Source organism: Sapajus apella, unplaced genomic scaffold (assembly GCF_009761245.1).
Source record: "Sapajus apella isolate SASKATOON/1434 unplaced genomic scaffold, GSC_monkey_1.0 scaffold35, whole genome shotgun sequence".
In the NCBI taxonomy this organism is placed as follows: domain Eukaryota; kingdom Metazoa; phylum Chordata; class Mammalia; order Primates; family Cebidae; genus Sapajus; species Sapajus apella.
The window spans coordinates 22,013,580-22,035,620 of NW_022436975.1; the positions used below are offsets into that span (position 1 = coordinate 22,013,580).

Genomic DNA, 22,041 nt, shown 5'->3' on the forward strand with positions numbered 1-22,041 from the left:
GGGCTTGTTAGTTTTTTTCTTGTAAATCTGTTTTAGTTCTTTGTAAATTCTGGATATCAGCCCTTTGTCAGATGGGTAAACTGCAAAAATTTTTTCCCATTTTGTTGGTTGCTGATTCACTCTAATGACTGTTTCTTTTGCTGTGCAGAAGCTGTGGAGTGTGATTAGGTCCCATTTGTCTATCTTGGCTTTTGTTGTCAATGCTTTTGGTGTTTTGGTCATGAAGTCCTTGCCTACACCTACATCCTGAATGGTTTTGCCTAGATTTTCTTCTAGGGTTTTTATGGTGTTAGGTCTTATGTTTAAGTCTTTAATCCATCTGGAGTTAATTTTTGTGTAAGGTGTCAGGAAGGGGTCCAGTTTCTGCTTTCTGCACATGGCTAGCCAGCTTTCCCAACACCATTTATTGAACAGGGAATCCTTTCCCCATTGCTTGTTTTTGTCTTGTTTGTCAAAGATCAGATGGTTATAGATATGTTGTGTTGCCTCTAAGACCTCTGTTCTGTTCCATTGGTCTATATCTCTGTTTTGGTAGCAGTACCATGCTGTTTTGATTACTGTAGCCTTGTAGTATAGTTTGAAGTCTGGTAGCGTGATGCCTCCCTCTTTTCTTTTTGCTTAGAATTGACTTGGCTATGCGGGCTCTCTTTTGGTTGCTATTCAATATAGTATTAGAAGTTCTAGCCAGATCAATCAGGCAAGAAAAAGAAATAAAGGGCATTCAAACAGGAAAGGAGGGAGTCAAATTGTCTCTATTTGCAGATGACATGATTGTATATCTAGAAGACCCCATCGTCTCAGCCCAAAATCTCCTGAAACTGATAAGCAAGTTCAGGAAAGTCTCAGGATACAAAATCAATGTGCAAAAATCACATGCATTCCTATACACCAATAACAGACTTAAAGAGAGCCAAATCAAGAACAAACTTCCATTCACAATTGCCACAAAGAGAATAAAATACCTAGGAGTACAACTAACAAGGAACGTAAAGGACCTCTTCAAGGAGAACTACAAGCCACTGCTCAACGAAATAAGAGAGGACACAAACAGATGGAGAAACATTCCATGTTCATGGTTAGGAAGAATGAATATCGTGAAAATGGCCATACTGCCTAAAGTAATTTACAGATTCAATGCTATCCCCATCAAGCTACCAATGACCTTCTTCGCAGAACTGGAAAAAACCACCTTAAACTTCATATGGAACCAAAAGAATGTGATTATTAAAAAGTCAAGAAACAACAGATACTAGTGAGGCTGTGGAGAAATAGAAATGCTTTTACACTGTTGGTGGGAAGGTAAATTAGTTCAACTATTGTGGAAGACAGTGTGGCAATTCCTCAAAGACCTAGAACCAGAAATACCATTTGGGTAATTGATCCTATTACTGGATTTATACCCAAATGAATATAAATCATTCTATTATAAAGACACATTCATGCATATGTTCACTGAAACAGTATTCACAATGGCAAAGACATGAAATCAACCAAAATGTCCATCAATGATAGACTGGATAAGGAAAATGCAATACATGCACCATGGAATACTATGCAACCATAAAAAGGAATATGATCATGCCCTTTTCAGGGACATGGATGGAACTGGAAGCCATTATTTTCAGCAAATTAATACAGGAATAGAAAACCAAACACTGCATAATCTCACTTATAAGTGGGAGCTGAACAATGAGAACACATGGACACAGGGAGAGGAACACCACACCCTGGGGCCTGTCAGGAGAGTGGTGGGAGGGAGAGCATCAGGACAAATAGCTAATGCATGCTGCACTTAATACCTAGGTGATGGGTTAACAGATGCAGCAAACCACCATGGCACACGTTTACCTATGTAAAAACCCTCCATGTCTTGCACATGTATCCCAGAACTTAAAATTAATTTTTAAAAAATCAGGCACAGCAAGTGTTTCTCTATTTTATTACCTTTCAAAGAGCAGATTTCAATTTTATTATTTTGTTTTCTTTAACTTCAGTCTTTATTCATTACTATCATCCCAATATCTGCTGTTTACTTTGTTAGTTTCTCATTACTGCAACTAAATAATTTTCATTGTTTTCAGAATAAAATCACTTAAAGCTTACATTTTCCTCTGAAGCATATTAGCATATGCATATTAGCAGATTTCACTGGTTTTCCTATGAAGTGTTCTTATGGCATGGTGGTTAAGAGCAGAGGTTCTTTGAATTGCAACTATTGTCTCTTGGGCAGTTTACTTAACCTCTCCATTGCCTCAGTTTCTTCATCTGTCAAATGGGAATAATAATAGCGCACAACTTCTAAGATTATTCTAAGGTTGGAGACCCTCTATGTAAAAGGGCTTAGAAGCTCCACTTGGTGTTGAGAAAGTCTTCAATAAATCCTTGTTGTTCTTGTTACCACCACTACTACTACTTTCTGAATAATTTTTACTGAGCCCCACTTAAATGAATTATAGTTGTTCTCTGTCTGCTTATGATTTTTTCCCCTCAGCATCCATAAAGCCAGGCTATTAAAATCTCTCATGTAGAGAAAAAGGAGTGGATCAGGAACGCCAGTGATATTTCTCACCATGAGAACTGTCCAATCACTGTATTTATTAAACACCGGAAAACAGTCTTTGCTTCCAGCTCTGCCTGGTTTCAAGTAAAGGTCTCTTCCCATCCTCAGGAACTGTGTTATTCTGCCTACCAGTGTATGTCCTCTCCAAGGCTGCACATTTGATAGGATTGAGCCATTTGAGAACCAGATGCAGCAAATGGGCAGGTTTCTACCTTCTGTGTTCCCGCAAGGAATCACAAATTTGTGGTCTGCTTCCCTAGATCTCAGTTAGAGGCAGACTTTTTTTTCCCCTGAACTTGCTTTCTCTCAGATTAAAAAAAATAAAGTCCAGCGTTTACTAGCAACCATAAGCCGAAAATGGGGTATGAGAGTTACCCCGGATGAAATAAAAATTTCACTCCTAATAGCAACAAAAACTTCAAGATACCTAAGTATCCACTTAACATGAAAGGTATGGAGCTTTGTAAGGAAAACAATAAAATATTATTAAGTAGTCTAGACTCCAATAGATGAATAAAATGTTGCATGTCCCTAAACGAAAAGGCTTAATATTCTAAAGTTAGTTTTTAAATTAAAATTTAATGTATATGATAATGTAATTCAAAACAAAGTGTATTAAATGTGGGGTGATGAAAGAACTGAATAAAATTATTTCTGAATTTATATGAAATAAAATATGTTTAAGAATATCTTCCCAAATTTTGAATTGAAGAGTAGGGCAAGACTGGACTTTACAGATAATACAAGTTATTATAAGATTATGATAATTTAAATGGTATGCTTTTGGCAGGAATAAATACAGAAATTAGCAGAATAAAAAAGAAAGACAAAAATAAATGCACATATACATGGATATTAATTCATGACAAAGGTAGCATTTCAATTCAGTAGAAAAAGTAGGGCTTATATAATAAATACTGCAAGCATAGTTGGCTGGGAAAATAGAGTTTGCATGCACACTACGCAGAAATCAATTCCAGATGAATTAACATTCAAGCATAAATGATAAAAATATTAAAAAGAAAACTAGGACATCATTTGCACAAGCTTTGAGTGGGTGAGATTTTCCCAGGCAAAATGGGAAACCCAAAAGCGACAGAGGAGAAGATAAATACAATTGAGTATATAAAGGTTTTAAACTGTTGTATGGCAAAAGACAGCATAACTGAAGTTGAAGATGACAGACTAAGATATTTGACAGAAGTGGGTTCACAATCACAAGCAAAACTCCACACATTGATTAGAAAAAGGTGAGCAATCCAATACAAAACTGTTCAAAGAATATGATCAGACAATTGGCAAAACAAGAAATCCAAATGGTCAATAAACATGAAATGTATTCTTACTAGAAAACGATATAAATTGGCACACATAGAAAGCGTTCAAGGGGCAGTGCTGAAGGACAGCAGAATTTGAAACGGAATTCACATAGGATGCTGGTAGAGGTGAAAGATGCCACAACATACTGGAAACATAAGTTGGCAGTATTTATTCAAATATGCTTTTCAGTTCACATATACAGGCTATGACCAAAACTCTGACTTGAGATGATATCCTATTGAAATAAAAAGGGCAACTATGTAAGGACTTTCACTGCACCGTTTTGGTGACTGCAAAAATTGGGATCTACTTGATCATCTACCAGTAGATAATAAATTATATTATAAATTATAGGTGTGAATGAACTGTATTGCACTTCTTAAAAGAATCAGATAGGCCCATAACTATAAACCTGAGGAGATGTCTATTTTTGAGTATAAAAACAAGTTGCAGAGTGATATGTACACCACGATTCCATTTTAAAACAAAAACAAAGCCTTACAAATAATAGCTGTTTTGGAAAAGGATAGAGAAAGCCATGAAAGTATACACTCCAAGCTGTTAGCACTTGTTATTTTTAGAGGATGGGAATGGGAGGAGTTGGAGGGAAGGTTATTATCTCTTTCTTTACACATATTTGGATTGTTTTACTTTTTAAAATTCATTTATTAATTTACACTTTTTTTAATTGTACTTTAAGTTCTTGGTACAAGTGCAGAATGTGCAGGTTTGTTACATATGTATACACGTGCCATGGTGGTTTGCTGCACCCATCAACCCGTCATCTACGTTAGGTATTTCTCCTAATGCTATCCCTACCCTACTCTCCCACTGCTCAACAGGCCCCTATGTGTGATGTTCCCCTCCCTGTGTTCTCATTGTTCAACTCTCATTAATGAGTGAGACCATGTGGTATTTGGTTTTCTGTTCTTGTGTTAGTTTGCTGAGGATGATGATTTCCAGCTTCATCCATGTCCCTGCAAAGGACCTGAACTCATCGTTTTTTATGGCTGCATAGCATTCCATGGTATATATGTGCCACATTTTCTTTATCCAGTCTGTCATTGATGGGCATTTGGGTTGGCTCCAAGTCTTTGTTATTGTGAACAGTGCCACAATAAACATAGTGTGCATATGTCTTTATAGTAGAACGATATATAATCCTTTGCGTATATACCCAGGAATGGAATTGCTGAAGTACATACTTGTTTTTTGTGACTTGAGAAAACATTGAGGACATTTAAAAAATAATTATGCTTTTTTGGAATTGATTGTTATGATCAATTTGACTACAGCACAGTGCTTGGAAGATGGAACTATGAAGTCGGATTGAAAATGGCAACAGAGTCCAAATAATGAAGGATGAACATATTTTATCCCTACTTAGGAGTCTTTTGTGGTTAAGAAAGGATGTGAGCTCATCAGAAATGTGCATTAAAAAATACAATTTAGAGCAAGAGTAGGGCATTTTGGAGTTGTCCGTACCATGGAGTCATTGAAAAGCCCCAACCCGAAGGGAGAGGAAGAAGAAAATACAAAAATAATGTTTTTCAAACTACTGGTTACAATATATTAATGGGTCTTGGAATGACTTGAATGGCTTGCTTCTAACATTTTTGAAAAATGAAATAGAATATATGATATTAGTGGTCCCACACCTAATGAGTGTTAGTCCATGAAATTTTTAGTCATATAGATATTCACATATGCAAATGTGGCAAATACGTTTTTACTGAATTGTGATGAAAAATATTTCCAAGTGTGGGTCGCAATTTAAAATGTTTAAAAGCCATTGATTTTAGAGGTAAAATTGACAGAACACATCATCTGATAGATTGTGAAGTGCAAGAAGCGATAATCAAATGATGTTAAGGTTCAGAAGCATACAAAAGGATGGGATAATACACTTCACCTTATTTTACACAGTCACAGCCACCTCTAGAAAGCCACCTCTTCAGTTAAAATCTACTCTAAGATATCTGAATAAAATTAGGATTCAGGCCAATTTTTACAAATAACATTAGTACAAGGTGCCAATATGGTATCATATCAGGTGTTCCCAAAAGGTAAATGGCCATAAATATGTCCCCTCTTCTAGGACCTGAAATTTTACAATTAGCTTATGCACCTGAAATTTTACAATGAGCTTATTTCTTTTTTGAATCTTTTCAGATTCAGCTGGTCCATTTCAGACCAGTTTTAAAAAACAACCAACCAACCACAACCACAACAAAAAACCAAGAGATGCTATTTAGATCAACGATTGCTCAAGCCTGTTAACTCATGTCCATACTCTCCTCTCCTGTTCAACCTTTTTTCTGGATAATTAACTTTTAGCCACAGAATATGGGCCAATCAGGATTAAAGACTAGACCCCATTCTCCTCTGAGCCACCGGCCGTTTCCAGGTTCAGGTGTCTGTGCAATTGTTATTACACTTCATTTCTTTACTGCTTCAGCACATAAGGCCCTTGAATATAGGGAAAGTTGCTTTTTATCACTGTTATTTTAATGTATCTTGATTTCATCAGCATCTAGCCCTATGTCTGGTACTCAACAAGTACAAAATTAGAATGGGTGAATAAATGAATGCATACTAGGCCACTCATTAATTTTCTTTCCATCTTTTACAAGTCTTTGCTTGGTAAATGTCCATATTCCTTGGATCTTAAGCTTCTATGATCTGTATGTTTTCCCTTATTTGATGAAAATGTGCAAGCTTTCCATATATCCCTTACAAAAACAAATACAAAGAGCAAAACCTTCCTCAAATTTTAAACCTACTTCTTTCCTTCTTATCACTGACAAACTTTCTGGAAAACTACTCACATTTTACTATCTTCCTTTTTGCATTTTGCATTTGCCCCTCAAATCTTAATATATGGCTTCCCCTGATCACACCTACAATTTTCAGGAAATATAGATGACAGAGAAACAGACAATATAGGGATATAATTAACAAACTCCAGACTGTGGCAAACTTTACAGGACAAACAACTCATTTTAACAACCAGTGGTATATTCATATGTCCAAACTCAGCAAAGTGTATCCACTAAATAGGTACAGTTCTTTGTGTATCGACTATACCTCAAAAAAAGCTGTAAAACAACAGCAACAACAATTAATTGCAATAAATGAAGAAAAAAGAGAGAGATGGAAGTAAACATAGATTTAAAAGATACCAAACAATTTCAATGCACAGACTTTTTCATTCCCACCAACTTTTATAAAGCAATTTATGAATTCACACAAAATGGTGGAAAATGATCATTACAAAAATGAGAATTAACTAAATATTTGATGACATAAAGAAATTATTGTTCATTTCTCTTAGGTGCAATAGTAGTGTGATAACTGCATATGTTTAAGTGACATTATCTTTTAGTGATACGCACTGAAATGTTTACGGATAAAATAATTTGATCTGAACTTTGCTCCAAAGTAATATGGAGGGAGTGGATGGAGGCATGGCTGAAACAAGGCAATGAGTTGAGATTATTATCAAATCTGGGTAATGGATACATGGAAATTTATTGTTACGTTTTAAATACTCCAAAATAAAGAGTTAAAAAGAACTTCCACCTTCCATATACTCCTTAAACTGTTCTGGGCATAGTCAGGAATGATCAACATGACCAACATCAAGGGTATCTTTTCAAGTCATTATCATGATGCCTGCCATACCTAACACTGCTGTCTTACTCCTTATGTCTTCACAGCCTCACATTTGATTTCAGGGTTCTCTTCTGATTCTTTCTTACCTCTACCGTCCTGATCACAAAGTGTGGTGAGAGTATCTCTTGGGGAGCAGTGCTAGGATAGGAAGTTCCAAGACTAAATTAGAGTGGGTAAGAGGGACTTGTGAGAAGCAGCAGAGTCAGGCTGAGAAAGCAGAATCAGTGTCCAAAGCCTGATAGATAAAAGAGCCATAGTTTAACTGCATGGAATGAGAGAAGGATGGATATGAAAAGACATTGTTGCAAAGATGATATTTTGGAAGTTCAGAAATAGAATAAAAGATGAGCAAAAGTCCAGAGAGATTATCTTTAAAATGTCACCAAAAAAAAAAAAAAGTGCTTCATTCTTGAGTCTCTAAGCATCCATATGGTGGTGGTGATGACAGGCTCAGGTGCCACCTGTGCAGCAGGCTGCCTCCCTAACAGAAACTTCTCAGTCTCCTGCATTAGCAACTCCAGTTGCCCTCTCAATATTCAGCGAGGATTTGAGTGCCTTCCATATGTTCACTATATTATCCTAGTTCTGCTTCTCATTTTACTTTATACCAATTGTTTTTAGCCTTTTTTTAAATCAAGAACTCCTATGGGAATCCAATGAAAGGCACGGATCATTTCCCCAGGATAAAATGCCCATAAACACCTACACACAAAATTTGGCATACCATCTATTTTATTGCATTGGAAATTTACTTCAAATATGCAGACTTAAAACAACGTTCTCTATGTCACAAATTGTGTAAACAGCCATTTTCTGATTATAATAAAAGGAAAAATGCAAATTGTATATGCAAAATAAGGCATCCCATTTGTGTTCAAAAGTAAATCTCAATGCTGTTGTGTTTTACTTTGTTTTGTTTTAGCTCGACAGCAGTGCTATAATTGTGCTGAAGTTTGTGATTAAGTACGTTTGTGTCATCTTTGGTTAGGCAACTGATTCTGAATTTTCATTTAGTTAATAACTAGAGCTAAATGTCTTACTTAAAGTATGCAGCAAGAAAGGAATCATTTTGCTTTGTTCTCTCTGTTAGATGAGGGTCAAAAGCTGTCACAAGTGTCACAAGCTGGGTTCCCTAGAAAGTAGAATCTAAGACAATTAGCAGACAGGAAGTTTATTGAGGAATGCTGTTGGGATTAACACTGTGTAAGGGTAGGAAAGAAAGTAGAATTGAGCAGACAAAGAGGTTAAAGGCAAGGCAGCCTCCAGGAAGCCTCAGCTGCCCCAGAGGGAAGGCCCCACATAGTTATCCTGAGTAAGGGCTACAGGCCAGGCCATCAGGCACCCATATCAATCAATAGTTGGATGCTGGCTGCCCCAGAAAGGGTGTGACCTTAGATGAGGCTGTGCTTTGCAGCCAAGGCAATTCCTAGGGAGAGCTAACAGCTGAAAAACCCCTTCCAGCAGCGCTCCCAGTGGCTCTCCAAGCCCCTGGGGAATAAGTGTTTCATTCCTGAAGAGAGATCTGGGTAGCACTCCCAGTATCCACTACAGGAGGCTTCTATCAAGAAACATCAGAATGATCTGAGACTCCTCAAAGTGAATTCTTGTCCCATCATTTCCTGTGTACTGAAGTCTATAGTGTCATCTTTGACAAGGTTTGCAGCCTTTCTACTTTTGACTGCAGAGAAATAGCTAGAGCTTTATCACTCCTGTCTCCAGCCTATAGATAACTGTCTCAGCAATAAAACTTTTACATTGAACCTACCTGCAATCCTCTTCTCTGAGAGAGGAAAGTGGGCCAAAACAGTTTTCTCAGCCTGTTATGAAAGAGTTTTGTCAGATTCTTGAATCAAAATATTTACCTCAAACATATGTCAAAATTTTCCATAAAGTAAGCCAAGTCATGTAGGAACTCTGTGGTCAAATATTCTGAGAGTAGTTTTCCTTTTTACTCAGAGAAAGTGACATGTCCATCTGATAGTTAGGTGTCTTAAAGCCTTGATCTCCGGAAAACCTAAGAACTTCTTTCTGAAATACAGAAAACCTTAACGTGATTCTTCCATTTGTGGGCTAAGCTTCTGGAAAAGACAGTGATTGAAATCTGTGGCTCTGATTGAGTTTATGGCTCTCAAGTCAGGGTGATTATTTGGAAGTAAATGACATAAAATGTCACTAAAATGACAAAGTCTGGCATATTTTGGAGTGTTACAGATGCTTCAAAAACTTGTAAAACAGAAATTCTTCTCTGATGGCTTCAGCATCACGTAACAGTAGAAAACTGGAGGCATTGATTGCTCTGAGTGACATCAGCAGTGATTAGCTGGCAATCTGAAGGAAACTGGGGAAATACCAGTGTTTCTTTACTGGTAAGATTCTCTGCAAAGATACTTTTCTTCCTCCTCTTCTTTGACTATTTCCAGAGAACTTTAAGTTCTCACTAATTTGGGTTCTCACCAATTCTTTGTTTGGATATGAGACAATTAACCTTATTATAACAACAACAAGGCTAATTGATAATTATTGAAGATCTTCTAAATGCCAACTATAATTCTAAATGCTTTACTTGTATTATCTCAATTTTCACAATAACCCCATGGAGTAAGTTACCCTTACTCCCATTTTACAGGTTCCTGTTTTTATGGATGAGCAAACTGATACAAAGTGAGCTTAAAGAAGTAGCCTAAACTCAGAGAGCTAGTAAGGGTGAAGCCAAGATTCAACAAGCTTCTCTGCTTCCGTCTGTCCCCTTAGCTACACTACATGGTAATTTAAGTAGCTTTGAGGGACAAATGTTAGTCTGGGAATCATCCCAACATATTTACATATTTACATGGAGCCTTCCTCTTATCAAACTTCTACCTTGCCTGGTGTACATTCAGGGCAACACACACAAGCTACGGATTTAGCTTTGTTGGCTTCACACTCTGTAGATAGGATATGGACCAAAAAGAGGCAACACGGCTCCTGCATGGCATGTTCAGCAATGAAGGTAGAATGAAAGATAGCTTAAATCTTCATTGACATTTCTGTTACAGCCAGATCCAACATAGATGAAGACGAATTTCTATAATCATTAATAGCAGAATGTTCTCATTTAATGCCAGTAGAGAGGTAACTATTCTTGATATCACCAGAAGAGTTGATATTCTGTGGGGATAAGGACAAGGACACGGTACTTGGGTAAGTTCATTTTACACCCATTTGAAGGATGTGCTCGCTCTTCTTTGTCCCCCACCACTCCGGATCCATTCTCTGCTCTTGCCCCACTTCCCTGGACCAAAGGAGGCTGATCTCAACAGACTGTCTCTCCCCGGGCTCCCAGGCTGACAGGCTATATTTGGATTCAGCCAGTAGAAAGCTCCAGGAGGATGGTCAGAAGGCGAGAGGAGTGAGAGCTAGACGCATTTCTTCCCTGCTTCCTCTTGCTTTCTGCCACGTTTCTGGCAGGGCTATCGCTCCAGGACTATAGCTCCTCCTCAGCAGTCCTTGCCCTGTGACAGCAGCACTCTTGGGACATCCCAGTGATGCCAGACTCTTGATGCCTCTCCATTCCTTACTGGTTTCTTCACCCTGCCTACATCTGTGTAAACAGTCCTTTATTCAATGTGTTGCAGTTATGCCTTCTGGGTGGAATTCTATCTCCTGTTGGGATTCTAATTGGTTCAGAGTACCAGAGAAAAATGCTGCTCTAATGAAAATATTTGAGATGCAAAAGGAAAAAACAGAATTTTAAAAATAAGAGGAAGAAAATGAAAGAGCAGTCGTTTGGGAGGCCTAACCTATAAACCCCTGAAAGGCCACATTTGCTAGATTAAAGACCCTGCTCTGTGCCATCTTCCCAGGTGATCCTCATCCATTCCTATGACTTCAAGTGTTATCTGTAATCTTGGCCTTAAAGTGTAGCTCTTGGACTGGCAGCCCCAGCATCATCTCAGACTTTCAGGCCCGCCCCAGACTTACTGAATCACATTCCTATTGTAAAGATTCCTATTTATTAATAGCCACATAAAAAATTGAAAACTACTGGCTACAAATATGATGACCCTATGATGGTTAGTATTGTCAACTTGATTGGATTGAAGATGAAAAGCATTGTTCCTGGGTGTATCTGTGACAGTGCTGCCAAAGGAGATTAACATTTGTGTCTGGGACACTGGGAAAGGCAGAGCCACCCTCGATCTGAGTGTACACCATCTAATCAGCTGCCACAATGGCCAGGATCAAAACAGGAAGAACAACATGAAAAGACTAGACTGGCTTAGCCTCCAAGACTACGTGTTTCTCTTGTTCTCAGGTCCTAGGAATTAGAAGATAGATGTCTTTAGGAAGCTATTTTTTGCCTACTAATTTTTTTTCTTTTTTTGTATTTTGAGTATTCCATTCCATCAGTGTATCAAAATGTATACAATTGCCAGTTGATAGACATTTGAGTTGTTTGCAGTTTTTGGTGATTATGAATAAAGCTCCTATTTATATTCTAAAAAACACAGGAATATCTGGTCATTACAACTAGGAAGTGCTACTGGAATCGAATGGGTAGACACAAGGGCTCCTGCTGAACACTGAACCAGGCAGCCCTCTATAACAAAGAATGATCTGGCTAACATGTCAGCAATGCTGAGGTTGAGAAATCCTGCTTCAGGCCTGCCTTCAAAGCCCCTGACCCATGTTTTTGACAGTCCAAAATACATCTCTATCTTGAAATCTGGAGATAACTCAAATTCCATTCTTCCTTAAATCACCATCATCATTCCCAGACTTGAATCAGCCTCTAAGTCTAATCCTTTTCTTTCCTAAGTTAGAAAACTGGAAATCATCCTGAATGCCTCTCTCCACTTCACCAAATTGCTCATAAAATTCTGTCACTTTCACCTCTTTTGTACCCTTCTCTGAGCTGCCTTAGTGCACACCCCCTCATTCCTGCCTCATGTACTAAGTAGCCTTTTAGTGGATTCTGGGTCACCTGGCTCTCATCAGCCTAGTCCACTCCTCATACTGATTCCTGAGTCATTTTCCTAAGGACAAATGTGATCCTCCCACTTTCCAACTTAAAAATTCATTCTGATTCCCCAACACTTGGTGCCAAAGTTGTAAAATGATATCCTCTGGATATGATGATATGATTAATTTGGTTCACACAGTGTTTTTAAAATTGAGAGATTTAACATAAAATTTCACTTTTTAAGCTCCTCTTTAACAATGAAAAGATGTATCACTCCTGAGCTCAGAGTCCCACATAAATTGCTTCTGCTACTCTCTCTCCATAGGTCACAAGCTTTTCAGTCTGCCCCAGTGCCCCTTGTACCTGAACCCATTTTCTGACTTGATCCCACATGCACTTTGGCATACAGGATAATATTTAAAAGCTTTAAATTCAACTTAGAATGCTAGTAACACAAACTGGCCTTAATTTACCTTTCCACCTCACCCTCTACTCTCTTCCACATACACACACAACAGCTATCTAAAACATACACTTTTATGAATATTCAAACATACACATTATCCCCAAAAGTTGAGTAAATTATTTATTTTCATTATTCAACAAATATTCATTGAACACCATATTATATGCCAGGCATTGTTCTAGGTGTTGGGGATCTTCCAGCAGGAGAGGCAGAAATAAAATCTGTCCCAGATGACAGAGAGTGCTGTGAAGAAAGTGGGGATGACGGATGAAGGGCAACCATGGGTGGAGGGGAGTTGCTCTTCTACACAGCACACGCAGAGGAGGTCTCTCTGATAAGATGACATTTGGATAGGGCGCTAAAGCAAGTAAGGAAGTGGGCTATGGAGACAGCTGTGGAAGCGCACCTGGAAAGGCCTTAAGGTTAAAATACACTTAAAGCACCTGAGAATCTGCAAGGCAGTTATTGTTGCTGGAGCAACTTAAGCAAAGGAGGTCCAGATGGGAAGTAAGGCCAGAGGATCATTAGCAAATCAGAATATGCAGAGCCTTGTGGACCATGATGAAACTCTGCAGAGTAAAATAAAGAACTATTGGAGGGTTTAAGCAGAGGTATGACATAATGATTCTTTTCAAAAGAGTCACTATTGCTACTGTGTGGAAAACAAACTTTGAAGTTGGCAAGAATGGAGCAGGGAAACCAAATAAGGAGCTAGTACAACAGTCTACCATATCATTATATACACCATGCCACGCCATACCATATTATAACAAAGCATATGCTTCCTACCATCTTGACGTAAGACAGCACAAATCATACCAGAAAAATAATTAATTATATATTCACAAGACCTTATAGGACAGCCTATGCCATGAATTGACATTTATTATCATAACATTAACTAAAAACTCCATTGTCAAAAAGCATTCACCCTTTGAGACACTCAATTTTCTTTACCTAAAGACGGTCAAAATGATGTCTCGGATCTTCAGCTGTTGGTGGGGAATTGGGATGGAAAGTGAGAGTTGAAAGAAACCAGATTAGCTACGGGTTAAAAATTGTTGAAACTGGAAGATGATTACCTATGGTTCGTTATACTATTCTATTCTTTGTCATTTTGAAATTTTCCATAAAAAGCTTTTTAAATTAGCATTTAGAATATTACTAATATTAACATTTTAGTGTAGGATTGTTTTAAATGCACTCTACTAGTTTTATAATTATTCCTGTATTTAAATTCTAAGCTATATTTTATGTATTTGATGAATTAATAATAATAGAAAAATCCTCAAAGATGAACTACAAACTATATATAGATTTTTTGAAACTAGAAGGTTAGAACATTAGACGATTTTACATTAATTCTTTTGTCTATTTTTCAGACAGAGTAATTTTAATCCTTATTATAGTAGCTTTTAAGTAGGCTAAATATTTATTCCCATTAAGGCTTGTTAGATACAGTATCCCAAATGTGCTTAATAAATTGCACCTTCCTTGAAAAGAAAAGGTGATGGACTGAAAAATGTTTAGCTCAACCATGCATAATTGATAGGCTCCCTAGTGCAAATAAGTGTCTAATAAATAATTAAATTTAATCTCATTATAAGAGTTTTCATAATGGGATAATTTAATTAAATGAAAACCAAAAGGGTTTCTAAGGGTTGAAAGATGCTAATGTTGCTATATTTGGCTAATGGTCTGGGGATACTATAGTGAAGAAAGTAATTCACATGGGTGCATGCATTATTTAATGAATCCCTCTGAGATGGAAGAAAGGACAGATCAATGATAACTTGTCATTTTATCATTGCTTACAAAGCACATTTAAACAACCTAGGATTTGTTAAAGGTGGAAAACATGGAAAAAATTTTAACAATTCTTTTAAAAGACAAAGTAACTTCATCCGTAATATTACACAGGAAGCTTTTTTTAAATTAAAATACACATTTTTCCATGTACCACTATGTCTACTTTTTATCTACTACTAAAATGAACATAAATAAAATTTCATAAGCTGCTATAGAGTCAGGTCAGATCTGGCGCTAAGTGAAAGTAATAATGGATACAGCATGTATATCTGATACTAAAAAATTGATAGCTGAGTCATGAGGGACCCATTAACAAGCTTTTGAGTGAGCAGAGTTTCGTGCTTCAAGTCTCCAGAAGCACTTAGCCAGACTAGAATAGTAAAATTGTAGTCTAAGTAGTTATCTCAGTTACAGGTGATCAGTTATGAATTAATATGAACGGTGAAATGCATCACTCTTCTATATAATTTTTAAAAGCATCATTTTCTGAGACGCAAAGGTACAAATACCACAAAATTTGAGCCAGGTTGTCAAGGCAGGGTATTTTTCCCCCTACCAGTAACACGGTAATTAAAAACACTTAGCCTAGGCATACTCTTGATTTTTTTAAAAAGTTAAACATAACTTCATGTGGTGTCCATGTCGAAATTTTGCATTTAAAACATCACAGAACTAACATATTGGCCCCAGAGTTCCAGGTCTATATTTGGGACAAATAGTCCATCCTCTGAAACCTGGGTCGTAGGGCTCTCTGAGCCTAGGAAAAAACCTTGTTTACAGGGAAACTCCTTGTTTTCATCAGGGATAAAAAGACGGATGAGCAATGGATCATTACTTCAATCCCAGGGGTGATCAATCAATTGCTTTCAGGTTGGTGCTGTTGTAAAGAATCCCACTGAAACTTTGATGAATGTTTCTCTTGGATGGGAACTCGGCACAGACATACAGAACTGTGGAGATGAAAGGACACTGGACATCTAGTCCCACTATTTCCTTTTACAATGAGGAAACTGAAGTCCAAGAAAAGTGATTTGCTCAAGGCCATCCAACTGTTTAATGAAAGAACCAAACTGAAAATCTAGATTTTTCCAAATACCACTCTAGGGCTTTTCTTCTACTATGCCAAGTGGCAAAGAGGAATTTTTTTATGATGGTGACATAATAGTATTTCTCAAAACTTGTATCTGTCACTACAAGCTCAAGTGTGTGTGTCTGGTGGGGTGGGGCAACTGGTGGATGTGAAAGTCCTAAAGATTGTGGAAATAAATGATGCAGCTCTTTGAACAGCTGTTTCATGGTGGCAGCAGTCAACCATAGGTTACATAAATACAGTGGATTGGCTTTATCTAGCTCTTCACTTGGCCCCCTCCAAAATTCCTCCCTGCTCTCTAACCTTCAATTAAGACATATGGGATGTCAAAAAGGTACCTGAAACTGAACTAATGTGCTCTCAGCAGCTGCTACCACTGCACCTGCAAAATGAACAATGGAGTGTGTTGTCCATGTGTATACACTGTATGCAAACGGAGGAGGACAGGTTGCCATGGTGCAAAAAGAATCCTAAGGTTTGAAAAGTATGGGCATCAGTATTCAAAGTATGTTTTTAAAGAAGATACATTTTCTACAGTAGACTAATACCTCCTTTCATGTATTTTTTTAATCAGAATATCTGGTTTCACTTAATGTAAAGATGCGAATTCTGAATCTGGAAATCTCTTATGCAATAAACATTGATTCTTCTGACGCCTCTGAAAAAAAATGACCACTTTACTTTGATGGAGAAGCCGCCCAGATATATTTTGCCTTGTTTTGTTTTACAGAGAAGTCAGTAAAATCTGGTAAACTTTTCTGGGAAAAAGCAGGTGTCATTTAAGAATTTAAGACAACTTTCCTAATCTAGCTTCCCTTTGGAGAAATTAGGGGTTTTACTCTCTAGAGCTGCTGTCTCTCCAACAACTATTTTATCGGTTACTGATCTCTGCTAACAGGAATGGGAACATGCAGGTTGCAAAATATTTGCTTCTGTTGTTTCTCAGGTGTAGAAAGTGCAATGCCCTGGTCTGACTCATTCCGAATGTGTTCATAATTAGGGTGTTGTCTCTTTCTGTGGTTGTCTGTACATTCTCAGGGAAAATAACTTATCTATAGATACCTACTGTATTAGTCCATTCTCACGCTGCTAATAAAGACATAACCAAGACTGGGTAATTTATAAAGGAAAGAAGTTTAATTGACTCACAGTTCAGCATAGCTGTGGAGGCCTCAGGAAACTTACAATTATGGCAGAAGGGGAAACAAACACATCCTTCTTCACATGGTGGCAGGAAGGAGAAGAATGAGTTGAAGAGGAAAAGTCCCTTATAAAACCATCAGATCTTGTAAGAACTCAATCACTATCACAAGAACAGCATGAGGGTAACCGCCCCCATGTCTAAATTACCCCCCACTGGGTCCTCCTAGGACACTTGGGGATTATGGGAACAACAGTTCAAGATGAGATTTGGGAGGAAACAGAGCCACACCATATCACCTGCCTTTATTAGGAACAACGGTACAAGGAAAAATGATTATTCTCGTTTTACACACATGAAACCTGCAGAAACTCATCCATGATCACAAAAATAAACGGCAAAATCAAAACCCAAATCCTGTTTTCTTTTCCTTAAAGTATGTGACTTTTTTCCTTCATCAAAAGATGCCATAAAGTACTAAATTCATTATGTTTTCTTATTGTTATTGGGTATAGGGGGTGTCTTTGCTCTCATTCCAAAAGTTTAGAAGAGCTCTTACAGGGAAAAACTAAGTTGACAAAACATTCTCAAAGATTAAATGTAAATAATAACAGTAGCACAGTGCTTTAAACATCTGAAATATTTCCCCCCAACAACGGTACACATAGGAATGATACTCATTTCAATGTCCCTCTTTGTAATGTAGCTCTCAGGATTGTTCTTGAAGTATTTTTATCTTTATATTTCCTGATCCATTACATTCTAATGGAGTATTATTTGTTTTTATTCTTCAAATTGGCAAGAGAAATTCATAGTCAAATTAATTTTATTTTTCAGGATATTGAATCACAATTTTCAGTAAGAATATCGTTATTTCATTATCTTTTTGTTTAATAACCCCATTTTCTCCTCACTTTGTGCTTGTATCTCTACATACAGGATCAGTCATCCATGACAGATAAGGGTAAGGAAAGGAACAAATGTTCTTTAATTTCATTTAATGTGATTCAAACATACAATACCACTATTTAAAATTAACGAATTTACTTTGAACTTTTTGTCATATACCCACATTTTTTTCTTAATGTAATTAACAGCAAACTATGGGAGACTCCTGATTCAAAAGGCATACATTCCAAAATATACCTATTCTGTAAAAGTCTTGCCAGAAAATGCATAGTCAAGACTTGAAGAAACCTGAAAAGAATACAGGTCTTGGATAGATGGTTAGTATCACTCTAGCTAGTAAATTGTTTTTACTTGTTTCCCTGTCATTTGTTAATGCTTCCATTTATTTGGTAACCTTAGGTAAATGTTAAACAACTTCAAATATCTAGAAAATGGCCAACAAAAATCTCCTTTTAATAGAAGTAGCAAACTTCCTTCTCTATAAGACAAAATGTTGGATGAAATTCCCTAAAAAATATTCACCACCTGCTTCAGGAGCTTCCCAAGCTGCAACATGACCTATCCCAGGCCCAGGGATTTTTTAAAACATAATATTGCCAAGGGAACATATTTCTCTGGCATATATTCCAAATGAAACATAAGCAATCAAATTTCCTACAATTGTTACAGTCAGATCCACAATCTCTAGTTAATGTATTCAGTCCTAAAACACGAGTCAAAATCAATGATTCCAATCTATAAAGTATATAAGAAAATAGGCATGACTGTTGGTTTCAAAATTAAAATTCTAATATTGAACTTTAAATATCCTCAAATGCTTTACTTAAAAAAATCTTGAGGTTTTACATTTGTGAATATATATTATATATGATAATTTCTATGAAGACATAATTTCTCCCAAATCCAAGACTCACCTTAATGAAATATGAAAGCTACTCAAATTAAAAAAAAAAAAACTGCATTGGAGACAGAACTCTTATGACTGGGAACATTAATTTCAGTAAGATGGCAAAACTGGTGAATGTCACCTTATATGCCCAGCTGGAGAAGTCTGTTTCCAGTCTGCACATGCTTTTTTTTTTTCTTTTCTCTGCACTACAGGATCAATGCTTGTTCCCCTTGAACTTTCTGCTTGCTAAGGTTTTTCACTTTGTGACATTCCAGGTCTCTGTTCTCATCCTGGCCTGCTGGATGGTTTCCTATAGTCTGCTAGGTTACACATGCCTTCCTTCCTGCTCTATGGGCTAGGAGCAATAACATCAGGCTCCTAGTAAGAATAGTCACCAGATCTCTTCAAGAAAAGCCAGTAGAACTCCAGAAAAAAAAAAAAACCAAAACAAGAACTTCCTGACTCATTCTCTACATTGTTTTTAAAAAAAACATGCACACTTTAAAAACTTGATTCTTAAAGAGGGAGAGGTTGAGAAAGCAAACAGTAAACTTTTGAACATCAAAATATAATTTTTAAAGATAAAGTATGCTAATGATTTTTACAGATCTGAAAAAGATGTTCCCCTTCTTTTTTTAACCAAGGCTGTGAAATTTTCACATTAGCTTTTATTATTTCCTGTTCTGAACTGTGATTAACATTTCACACACACACAATGGGAAAAGTATCTTCTGTGCACAAGCCATAAGGGGGTAATTTCCCTTATCTAAGGACCTTAATATCAATAGGCAACTGATTCCTTTCCAGATCTGGATATTCTTGGATCATAAAAAGCATCTTCACAAAGTGAGTTATCCTGTAACTCCTTAGTATGTCTGTCTGTGTATGTGTGTGTGTGTGTGTGTGTGTGCGCGCGCGCATGTGTGTGTGTGTAGGTAATACATTTGTTTGCTTTGGCATCACTGGTATCATTGGAATCATGTCCCATAATTCTACCCCTAAACAATTATGCTTGCTGGAACAGGCTGAAAAGGAGTAATATTCTAGGGAACCAATGGACAAGCCAGCACTGAAAGGAGCCACTGCCAACAATAGGGAAAGAAAGCAAAAGTGAAATTCTAAGACCAATTCAGCTCCAGTCTGGATGTTTAGAGGTCTGGGTTGGCAGAAAACATGAAAAGGTCCAGAGTAAGCCTATATTAAAGCTGTACTTATTTTTCTGGGAGGTTAGTTTAGCTAAGCAAGGAATGAAATATCTTCTATTCTGGCTGACATTTCAATAGTGTTGAATAATAAGAATATGCATTTATAAGTTAATCAAATACTTTAGTATGGCCTAAACTGATTGTTGTAGGTCATTTCTTTAATCACAGGATGAAAAACACAGCTCTTAATAATGTGATTTTATAATTTCTAAAATAACTTTTCATTGCAATCCGGGTCCATTCTTGCATGGAGACATTAACAAGCAAAGTAGAATTATCATTTCCATGTGAAGTACCCTGGAATTGTAAGAGCCAAACAAGGAAAGGGAACCACAATGGGATGACAGGGCATCAGATATACAAGACATGTCTGCTGTGCAAGATCTACCAATTGCCAAAGATTCTTGCTGAGGAAGTTTCACTAGAGTTTGGATGAGAGAAAGACTTGGGAGATCAGGGAGTGCAGTATGCAGGTAACCACCTATGCAGGGAAGAGAGGGGCCTGCTTCCCCTCTGGCCAGTCCCTGGCCTAACTGGAGGGCTGTCCTTGGGAGCATTCATGGTTTGCATTGCCCTTGGAGACTGAATAGCTGATGTCTTCACTAGGTTCCTGTTCCTTTTTAGACCCTATCCTTAATATTTAAATCACTAGTCTGCAGAATAGAGATCTACTGTACTCAAACATAAACAAAAACTATTATAATGTTAAAGATTGATAACTTATAATTTTGATTTATAAATTAGAAATATAAGTTCCCAAGTCTAACCTCCTTTAATGTTACAGTGGTTGGATTCGTTGTTATTGTTGTTTTTTTCTAAAATAAAGAGTGCTTTTGAGAAAATTGGCTTTTTATGTATGATTAAAGTTTTTTCTTACTTAAAACATAGAATTTATGCATTAACCCTAAAGAGTCCTAAAGAAAATGAGAAAAACAGAGCAGGAAGAAGACTCAGAATGAGAAATTTGAAGCCATGACCCAAACGTTGCATAAGATAGGTGGTACAATAGTATAAATCATAACAACTTGTGAGATATAGGTGATTTCTAACAGAGTATGAAGTTGATCCACTTCAAAGCTCTGTCAGCTTGCGGTTTTCTTCTTCAGTGTGACTGATCTAAACTTAGCAATGATTTTGGAGCTACAATTTTTGTTCTCTTGAAACATTGCAATTTTTCATATTTTTCCCATCTCGTTTTGGATATTGATGTTGGCCTTGATGTTGCTTCGGATGGGAGTTTACACGAGGCAAGCCCTGCTTAGCTACATCAGTTTGTGGACCCTTCCTCCCTATGCTGTTTGGTTAGCTTATTATATCTACTCCCCTGCTGCTTAATGACCTGGTTGTAGTTTTGTTTTATGGGTTATCTTTTTAAATGATAACGATTAAAAACAAGGGAGAATAAATGTCCCAGGCATCAAACCAAAATATACACAGAATTAAAGAGAGATGGAACATTTAAGAAAAGTCCATTCAGAGTAGCTGAGTGTAGTCTGAATTATTTGTATTTCTATCATTGCCTCATTGAAGGTTGCTGAATAAATCATCTACTTCTCTCACCTCATTGTGGGCTAAGATCACGTCTCCTTTTATACCTCATATAATGTCTAGTGAGGTTGCTGACTTAAAACTCAAGAATGTGTTAATACACAGAATGCCGATTAGTTCAACATATATGCTGAAAAACAAAAAACAGGGAAGACCAGTTCATCTCAAAAATTATTAGAGATGGAGCAGCAGGTCAGGCAGGTGGCTCATGCCTGTCATCCCAGCACTTTTGGAGGCTGAGGTGGGAGGATCGCTTGACTCCAGGAGTTCAAGACTATCCTGGGTAGCATAGCAAAATCCTGTTTCTATAAAAAATTAAAAATTAGCTTGGTGTGGTGGGAGGATTGGTTGAGCCTGGGAGGTCAAGGCTGCAGTGAGCAGTGATGGCACCAATGCATTAAGCTAGGGGGACAGAGAGAGGCTTTGTCTCCAAAGAAAGAGAGAGAGAGAGAGAGAGAGAGAGAGAGAGAGAGAGAGAGAGAGAGAG

General features: G+C 37.2%; 1 protein-coding gene across 5 annotated transcripts in view; it reads right to left on the minus strand.

Moving 5' to 3' along the window:
- EYA1 (EYA transcriptional coactivator and phosphatase 1) overlaps positions 1 to 22,041 on the minus strand; it is a 339,983-nt gene that overhangs the window by 191,146 nt on the left and 126,796 nt on the right. The window lies entirely within an intron of this gene.